Source organism: Rissa tridactyla, chromosome 9 (assembly GCF_028500815.1).
Source record: "Rissa tridactyla isolate bRisTri1 chromosome 9, bRisTri1.patW.cur.20221130, whole genome shotgun sequence".
Lineage (NCBI taxonomy): Eukaryota > Metazoa > Chordata > Aves > Charadriiformes > Laridae > Rissa > Rissa tridactyla.
The window spans coordinates 23,749,368-23,758,970 of record NC_071474.1 but is presented as its reverse complement, the minus strand read 5'-3'; positions in this window follow the sequence as shown (position 1 = coordinate 23,758,970).

Genomic DNA, 9,603 nt, shown 5'->3' with positions numbered 1-9,603 from the left:
CAGGGGGCACAGCTTGCAGACCAAGAGGTACTGCACCAGGGCAGGATGCTAGGAAGACCCTACCTGCTAAGCAGTAACACAAAAAACACCATTTCAGCCACCAGCACGTTACTCCTCACTGCTCAGGCAAAAAGTCAAGTCCAAGGAGTTGCTCCTGTTTCAGACACGGGGTTTGAGGCTACTGACAGCCCCCCAGACCCCACACCAAGGGATGGCCATACAGATGAAAAGCTGGCTTTTGAAAAAACCAGACCCACTGCCTTTCCCAAGTGCCAGTGAGGAACGGGAGTAGGATTGAACTAAGAGACAAAGGTGACCAGAGCACAGGCAGGGACCTCACCAACAGGGAGCATCCTGCAGGACCCAGGGAAGAAGCCTGTGTTGGGGGGATCCAACCAGGAGCAGCAAGACAGGGCTACCTACAACAGATATTGAGAGCCCACCCCAGAAGGGCCAGCCTGGGAGCCCACGCTAGGACAGACTCACCCACACTCCAGCTCAGACCAAGAGCAACTACCTGGCTCTGAGCTTCTATGGAGCAACGGGCAGAGGGTGCATGGGCGGGGGTCCCAGGTGAAGCTGCTCAAGGTCATTAAAGTCTATTAATGCCTGCATGACCAGACCAAATTCTTTCTCATGACTGGCATTTATTTTAGGTGTCGCACTCTCAAGGGAGAAGGGAGCCTCAGGTTTCATCAAATCACTTTTATTAAACTATTGCATCATTGGCTAAAATAAATGTGTCCCAGGCCAGCACAGACAGCCCCATCTCAGGAAGCCTGACCAGTGAAAGCCAAGAGACCTGTTAAGGCGAGAAACCCATGTCTAATCCGACCTGCATCGTACAGGATTAGGAAAATAGGTTGAGCTGAGCTAATTGTATCATTTACCATACTGTAAAGGCCAGCTAATACCTTTAATTTTGATTTAGCTATTAAAGGCTGACCTGTAGGGGATGCTGAAAATAAATGTCACGTATGATTTGACAACCAGCATGCGCAACGCGTCCCACACTGCCCACCATCACGAGCAATTTGAGCTGCCACAGGCTGTTGTTTGTCAGCTCAGTAATGAACTCCTGTTCCCTCTGTTGTTTCCCTCAATGATCCAAGCCTGATTGTCTTCATTTCATTTTAATCATCAGCGTTTAGTCAAATGTATCGGCATTTCTGCCTGGCTGGCTGCGCGTGGCTGGGACCCAGGGGGAGGCAGCGAGAGGACTGCGGTCGATGTGAAGCCATGATAGCACGGCTGTCATCGACATTCGGGTCACTGGGCTGCTCCAGCCCCTCTAAAAGCAGGCTTGAGCACCCCCTTAGTGATACCCGTATGTGGGTGCTCCTTTAGGAAGAGCCGTACATCATGGGGGAGCTGGGATCGGGAACCACGAGGCCAGGAGGGAAGAGCAGAGAGCCAAATGGCATGGCCAAATACAGACCTAACAAGGAGGTGACTGAGGTGTCCTTTGATGCAAAACCCAGTATGGGTATGGGACAAGCTCTTCTACCTCTTGAGCAACCTATGCCTGTAGGCTAGGTGACAAGTCCTGCGGCCACTAACGGCCCTGAGCAGCCCCACCTGGGACTCACACCTGCCCATGGGCTTGGGAGCCCATTAAAGCTCAGCCCAGGGCCCTCAGTCCTTGTTTGAGCTGTGTCCCTGGGGTGCTGGTGTCTAGTTCAGCCCCAGCTGCATTTGTGTCTAAACTATGGCCCCTGTTAATCTGAACCCTGATCCAGAGTGATTTCCCATCTTGAACTTGGGTCTGTTTTGTCACCTTGGACTTGCCTGGGGGTCACCTGGCTGCGTCTGAGCCTGGCTGCCCTCATCAGGATTGATCCTGACTTGTGGATTGATTTGTCATCTTGATCTCAAGCCTACCTCATTGCTGTGAACATCCCTGATGACTGGACTCTTGGCTGACCCTGGCTGCCTCCTGCTCTCCTTACTCAGGTACCTTGGGGCTGGTCCTTCCCTACCAGCCATGGTGTTCCCATCCCTTAGGGAGTGGTGCCCTTGCTGCTCCCTCCTTGCTGTGGGCACCCCTTGACCAAAGCCAAGCCTGGTCCTCAGGCTAACAAAATGTGATGGGAATAGCCTGAGTGATAAAGTGCCCCAGGCCACCCCACACAGGAGGCAGAAATGTCCCTGCATGCAATCAAAAGAGCCCATTTCCCTGCTCTTCTTCCTCTTCAAGGAGATGAAGCTAAATCCTGGCTGCAGGCATCGCCTAGCCTGCCTTGTGCTCACCCTTAGCAAGCCCTGTGCTAATCTATGGGTGCCACCTGCCGTCTACTTCTGAGGGCATCACCCACATCTTCACCTTTGCATCATGCAAATTGCTCCAGACGTTCAGGTTTTCCCCTGTGCCTTCTCAGAGCTCTTGCTGGGATGCCACAGCCTGCAAGAGTAAGTTGGGATGCAAGCGTAGCTGTTCCCATGCATCCTGCCTGTGGCTGGATGGAGCTGCTCCCAATGACAGCAGGAGGATAATGTGATCCCTTTCCTCAGGATAACGAGGTCAGGGAATAGCTCTTGTGTATACTAAGCTATTGGACCTGGTTCCCTAAAAAATTGGGTGGAGAAAAACATTACTGCACGGCTGAGCTGGATGAAAAATCTGCAACTGAGAGAAATAACTTTGGGGTTGGGTCAGAGAGGAAAAAAACAATTTCTTTTTGTCCTTCTTGCTCCTTTCCTGCAGAAAATAAGGTTAGACAAACCTCAGATTTTTGTCATAACAAAGATAAAATCAAATATGCCAATATTTCTCATTGGACTCTGTTTACATTACAAATCATCCTGACCAAAAATTACCCTTTCTGTCACAATGATTGTTTTGCGTGAAAAGACATTTCTTTCCAGAAAAAAAAAAATCAGTTAAAACATTTTGACCACTTCTGACAGGAACATTTGAACACGTAGGAGGATGGGAGATTGCTCGAAATAACCAAACTGCCATTACCCAGTGGGGTTGAGATGCGTAAAGCCAGTTTTCTGCAAAATAAGAAAGCACATCTATGTTCTCTTCTCATTACTACCCTGGGGTCTTTCGTCCATCCCCCCCCCACCCCCCCACCTTTTTGGTTTGGGTTTTTTTTTTCCCAGAAAACCTATTTCTCTATTATTTTTAGAAGCTTTTCTTTTGCCTCTCATTCCTCGGAGCACTACTTTTTCAGTTCAACCTTTCTCCGACTACTTAGGATGAAAGCTTGTAAGGAGTCCCCTGTAAGAAAAGCCGGGGAGGCTTTCTGGTGACTCACTGGGATGGGTGTCACCTCCATTCTGTTAGCTGATTAGGTTAATGGTGTTCCCCACCTGCCATTATGCCTTTGGAGAGATTAATAGACATTAATCATATGTATAACTGGAAGGCCAGAGCTGACTCTTGGGATGCCTTCCCTCCCGCTCGCCGCAGATCTCTGAACAGCAAGTAACGACCACCGAGGGCCAGCAGCCGGCGTTTGAGTCTGGTTGGCCTTGTATAACGTATATAAATGCACCCATGGACTGCACTGTGCTTGCTCACTCAGCGCTCCCCAGCACGTACAGAACACAGAGCGTCACCTTCATCATGCACTTCATGCAGTCTCACGACACCAAGGCATCCTGGTTTGCCAGGATGCCGTATGCGTGTGGCTGTCGCCCTCGAAGTATTAACCGATGTTATTTATTCAGCGTTTCTCAGCCCTGAGAACAGCTGCAATAGCCAAGTTTCACTGCTAGACGTCAGCGAGTGTTTCGTGCTCTACCCTACATTCTCAACTTGCCAATAATAGATTCAAAAGAAGGCGACTGCAAGGAAGACTTCTAGAAGCAAAGCTTCCTTCAAGTGCCAAAGCGTATCAATAAACACATTGAAATAACAGGGATCTCTTAAACACTTCCAGTTGCAAGAAGACAGGCTCAAAGATTATACAGGGGGAAAAAAAAGGATGATGCCTCTTTGCTGTTCTGCAATGTGAGAATTGAAACTCTTTCCTGAATTTGCTGCTGCTGTTTTGTTGTTTTTTGTTTTTTGTTTTTTAAATTTCTCTGCTTATTTCAAATCCAAGATTTTCTGTCCTGCTTTTGATGAAGTCCCAGTGAATAATCAGAGAATAATCAAAACTGAGATATCCCACATGAAAAGAAGTTGGGTCTCGATTGAAGGAAAAATGAGTTACAAATGATTGAAGGGAAAATTTTGAGTTACTGTATTTGGAAACTTTGACACGTCTGAGTCCCCGCTGCCACTCAGGAGGTCAGGAATCTCCCTACCCACGCAAGATTCTTACAATCTGCCTTTGTACAAAACCTCTTTCCTCACTGTCGAGCCACTGTGTTGAATCCAGTGCTGGCAAATCCTATTTTTCTCCACAACTCCACTGTAAGAGCAACCTGTTGTAAAAGGATATACTCCTGCATGGTAGAACAGCAGGTTTTTACTCTAAACTAGCTGTGGCTGGATACATGAGTATGTCAGGAATAGATTCTCCTATAAATACTAGGGACCTGTAGGAACCCTGTTTTTTGTGTCCCCCAAAAGACTCTTGAAGGCAACAGCAAGCTTCGGATGAGGTCCATCAGCACAGCCCTCTTCTGGTCATGGCCATCTTCTCCTCTTCTTGTGTTGTATGTTCACAGCACCTCTGTGTCAACCACAAATCCACCGGCCAGCTCAGTCTGCACAGCACCTTCGGTAACCATCTCTGATAAGAGTCTTCGAGGGAAACCTCAGCAGCCATGGCTCCGTGCTCGGGCAGAGCAAAGCTCCCAGTGAGCCTGCGTATCGGGGTGAAACCAGTGGTAAGCAGGGCAGCATGTCCCAGGGTTGTCCCCAGGATGGAGTCAGAGGAATGCGAACGTGACGGGGGAGTTATGCAATTGTGGGGAGAAGATCTAGCAAAACAACAGTGTGCTGAGCTGGTTACGGAGGAATAAAAAAAAAAAAAAAAAAGCCTTCTGCTAACTTCGGCCCAGGCCTCTGGCAGCATGAGTCACTGTGAGCTGCCATGGTAACGAAAGAAGTATTACTGTGCAGATACAAACCATGCTCAGAGGCAAGTACATCGCTAACTAGTTCCAAACTTGGAAAACAGTCGAGTGTAGGTAAGGCCTAATACCGAGTGGGTGTTTGCAAAGAGAAGAGTGATAGCAAAATCCTCTGGAGCTAACATTCAGCAGGCAAAACAGCATGCAAAAGGCAGAAAGAAGGACACCACCGCGTGAAACCTTGATTTCTGGATCTTTTTGCCTATTCCTTGTTTCACAAGTGCTACTGTCAGAATTGTTCCACAGAGAAGGGGAAAAAGAGGATGTTTCTACACCATGGCAGAAAAACAAATAGTAGTGTCACAGATGATTCAGCTGGCATGAACAGTGAGTCATGGAAATGCACCATGGAAATTCTCCAGCGCAGGATGCATGGCACAGTGGAATATCTGACGCACATCAAATCTAGTACCACGGCATCCTTGGAGAGCAAGGGGCAGCCAGGATTACATACAGCACTAGCACATGCCCAAACATTTCTCACATGTCACTTCAGTCCTGTGAAGCAGCAGTCATTAAGCTCACGATGATCATTATCCAAGTCCTGAAGCGCTCAAGCAGCTATTTCTTACTCTTGTATCTCCCCGTTTTGGGTGTGCTCCCCATTAGAGCACACCATTAGAACAAGCAGCTTACGTTCAGCAGCAGGCTCCAGCCGTTTGTGTCGTCCTGTGAGAGAGGGCAGCCAGAAACCCGGCTTAAATATCTACATCAGGTTTACCATCAGCTGGGGTCACCAGTGCAGCACAAAGGACTGACCCGGTATCTGCATTTTGCAGGCAGGGAAATAAAACGAAAACCTGCCCAAAGCTCATCAGTGGCAGTTTTTCATGACGTTTGGCAGGTCCAGTGAACTGGGAGTGAGCTTTTCTGCTTCCTGCCCCCAACTCCAGCACTAACCTGGGGCAAACACCTTCGCTTCTTGAGGCCTTGGTTTCCTACTCGTGCAAAAAGGACAGGACTCTTGAAAAAGCACATTAACTATTTTATTTTTTTATATATATAAAGGAATAGCGGTGATTGATAAAATGGTGTTTTAAATAATTTTGGTCTTCCATGGTGCACGGAACTAAAGCTGAGCACTTTGAGATGGATTTTGCATTCCTCCTTCACCCCCCCGGCCCCTGCAGAATGGCACATAGAACTCCTAAATTACCCTTTTGAGTAAGATTGGAGCAAAACTACTGGCTCTTGGCCTGCCTTCCCCTCTATCTGCCAGTATTTTATGCCCACTGAGGCGCATGGCATTCCTCAGACTGCATCTCTCTGGGCAGCAGGAGGGACTCCGCCATGCCGCCCACAGAGCCCCTGAGGGGACCAGACCCTCAGGTGGGACCCCCATCCTGCCTGCAGGGCCCCTAAAGGGACCACAGCCTCAGGTGGGACCCCCATCCCATCTGTAGGGCCTCTGAGGGGACCAGAGCCTCAAGCAGGGCCCCTATCCCACCAGCAGCATCCAGGGGGACCCCCATCCCATCTGCAAAGACTCTGAGGGGACCAGAGCCTCAGGTAGGGCCCCCATCCCACCAGCAGCATCCAGGGGACCCCCGTCCCATCTGCAGAGACTCTGAGGGGACCAGAGCCTCAAGTAGGGCCCCCATCCCACCAGCAGCATCCAGGGGACCCCCGTCCCATCTGCAGAGACTCTGAGGGGACCAGAGCCTCAGGTAGGGCCCCCATCCCATCCTCAGCATCCAGGATCAGGAGTGAGCCCCCATCCCACCCACAGGGCCTCTGAGGGGACCAAAGCTTCACGTGGGGCCCCATCCCGTCTCCAGGGCTTCTGAGGGCTCGACAGCCTGAGGCGGGGCCCCCATCCCGCCAACAGAGCCCCTGAGGGGACCACAGCCCCTCAGGTGGGACACCCACCCTGCCCACAGCATCTCTGAGAAGACCGCACCCTCAGGCAGGTCCCCCATCCAGCCCGCGGGGCCTCTGAGGGGACCGGGGCCTCAGGCGGGGCCCTCAGCGCTGGTGCGAGGCCGGGGCAGTCCCTCCGCCGGCCCGGTACCCCGGTGCCTCAGAACGGGGAAGAACAGCAGCAACATGGCGCCTGAAGGGAGGGGGTGGTGGGGTGTGTGTCACGTGTCACGCCCCCCGCCCCTCCCGCTGCCGCCCGCCCTCCCGCCCCCGTCAAATCTCGCGAGAGGCGGCAGCGGCGTCGCGAGAGCGGGCGCTGCGGTAGGAGGTCGGCGGAGAAGGACGGAGCCGGAGCCGCTTCGCTCCCGCCGCCGCCCGCCTCACCCCCTCCCCTCCCCGGCCCCGCCGCCCCCTTCCTGCTCCTTCCCCGGCCGCGGTGAGGAGGATGCCGCGCTCTGGGCCGCTCCCCGCCGCCCTCTCCCTGCTGCTGGTGACCGCCGCGCTCCTGCCCGGACCCGCCGCGGCGCAGAACGGTGAGGGCGGCGGCGGCGGGGGGAGGGTGCGTTGCTATGGGGGCGGCTGGTTGCTAAGGCGGGGGACGAGGGGCAAGTGAGGGGGGCTCCGCGGCCACCCCCTGAGCCCGGAGGTGGGGGGGCTGAGTCGGGTTTTGAGGGGGGGCAAGCTGTGTTTTCGGGTCCCTCGGGGAAGGTGGGGGGGGCTGGCAGGGCCGCGCCGCGGCTGTTCGCCCCCCCCCCCCCCCGGCTTCTCCTGAGGCGTCTCGTGCTGCCGGTAAAATGGAACATCTCCTCCCGCCTACTAAACCTGCATCTGCCGGGGCTGCCTTAAATCATTTATAATGCGATAAAAACCGTAGTTCCTTAGCAACTGAAGAGGTCCTCTGATAGGAGCGTAAAAGAAGAAGGAAAAAAAAAGGAAAAAAAAAAGAAAAAAAAAAAAAAACCTCTTCTCTCTTCCTTATAGGATAGCATGAGCTAAATGTAGCGCGGCGTGCCGCCTCCCTGATGAGTTTGCAGCCAAGTGCATGACAATTAGTGGCAGAAGGACGTGGGGCCCAGAGTCCAGCCCAGCCCAGGGTGAGCCTCCTGCTTGGAGGAAGGTCCTGCAGCGCTTCTCAACATGCAGGTCTTGTCCTGACACTCGAAGACCACAGCAAGCTGTGGAGGCAGGTTTTATCTGCCCCAGAAGCTCCTGAGTGCAGTCCTTGGAGTGGCTTTTTATGCAGCATCATCATAGAATGGTTTGGGTTGGGAGGGACCTTGATGATCATCTCATTCCAAGCCCCCTGCCGTGGACAGGGACATCTCCCACTAGACCAGGTTGGTTAAAGCCCCGTCCAGGCTGGCCTTGAACACCTCCAGGGATGGGGCAGCCACAGCCTCCAGTCATGGTGAAGCTAATGTCAGGGATGCTTTGGCGTGCAAATGCTGTGGAGGGCAGGGATCTTGGCTCACCAGAGCCTCCGGTCTATGTGCATTGGGAAAATTTACCTAGAAGGAAGGGATACCTTACTCATCATAGAATCACAGAATGGTTTGGGTTGGAAGGGACCTTAAAGATCATCTAGTTCCAACCCCCTGCCATGAGCAGGGACACCTCCCACTAGACCAGGTTGCTCAAAGCCCTGTCCAACCTGGCCTTGAATACCTCCAGGGAATATATGTATGCACACATCAATCCCACAAAAGTTTCATTGTTTCATCCTTCTTTCTCCTTCCTTTCTGCTCTGCAGATATTGGCCGTAGTGTTTTCCTTCCATTGAGGTAAATTTTGCCTTGCTTCAGCTTCGTTGGCTGTTTGCTCTAGAAGAAATGTTGACGCTTTCTGCATATTTGACAATGATAGGAGAGATGTAGATGAAAGAAATAGTCCCAAAGGTTCCAGATCAGAATTATTGCCTTAAGGTGTGCAGATTTTGCAGTCTGTAACCAGAACTGAGCCTTCTGTCTGTTAACCAAACAGGAGAAGCTTTGGCTTCCACACTATGTGAATGAAAACTGTGGGCTTTCTGCAATATGAGGAACTTTTTGTGGAGCTTAGAAGAGTCTGGGCAAATTCCACTGGAGTTCTGTAGGAATTAGGGATCTGACTTCTGTGAGCTCCCAAGAACGTGCTAGTTGGGCGTAGTTGTGGAAAAAATCTGGTTCTGTGTTGCAGAGATGCTGTGTGCTTCCTGTGGTAGCTTTTCCATCTGAGCATCATCGTGGCAGGGTTAATCTGCTGGTGCTGTGTTTTCTCCTTGTATTTGGGTGAAGTGAGGTGAGCTGAGCGGTCTTCTGACATGCAAGTTAAATGGGTGGTATGCCTAAAGCTGTTCCTGTGCAGAGTTAGCAGGCAAGGTGTCAAATGCTGGCAGTTGGTATAACAATTCCAAATAGCTGGTAGGCAGTGCAAGTATTTGGTGTATGACAATAGTTATATGTCTGGAAGTCAACAATAAAATAAATTTTTGGGATAGATGGAAGGCTTCAGCCTCCCTGTGTCTTAATGATGACTTTCATTCCTGACATGAAGCTAACCAAGCAGTAGCAGATCTTGGCACGAGGGAAGACTGCAGAGCCCAGGTGTATCCTGAAAACTCATTTATTTTTATTTGGTTAACTGGGGTCATCCAAGCAACTAAATGGTAAGGGAGACTCTGAGTATCTGTGCTGCTGTAGGAGTTTACACAGGTGAGTGAAAACCTACTTG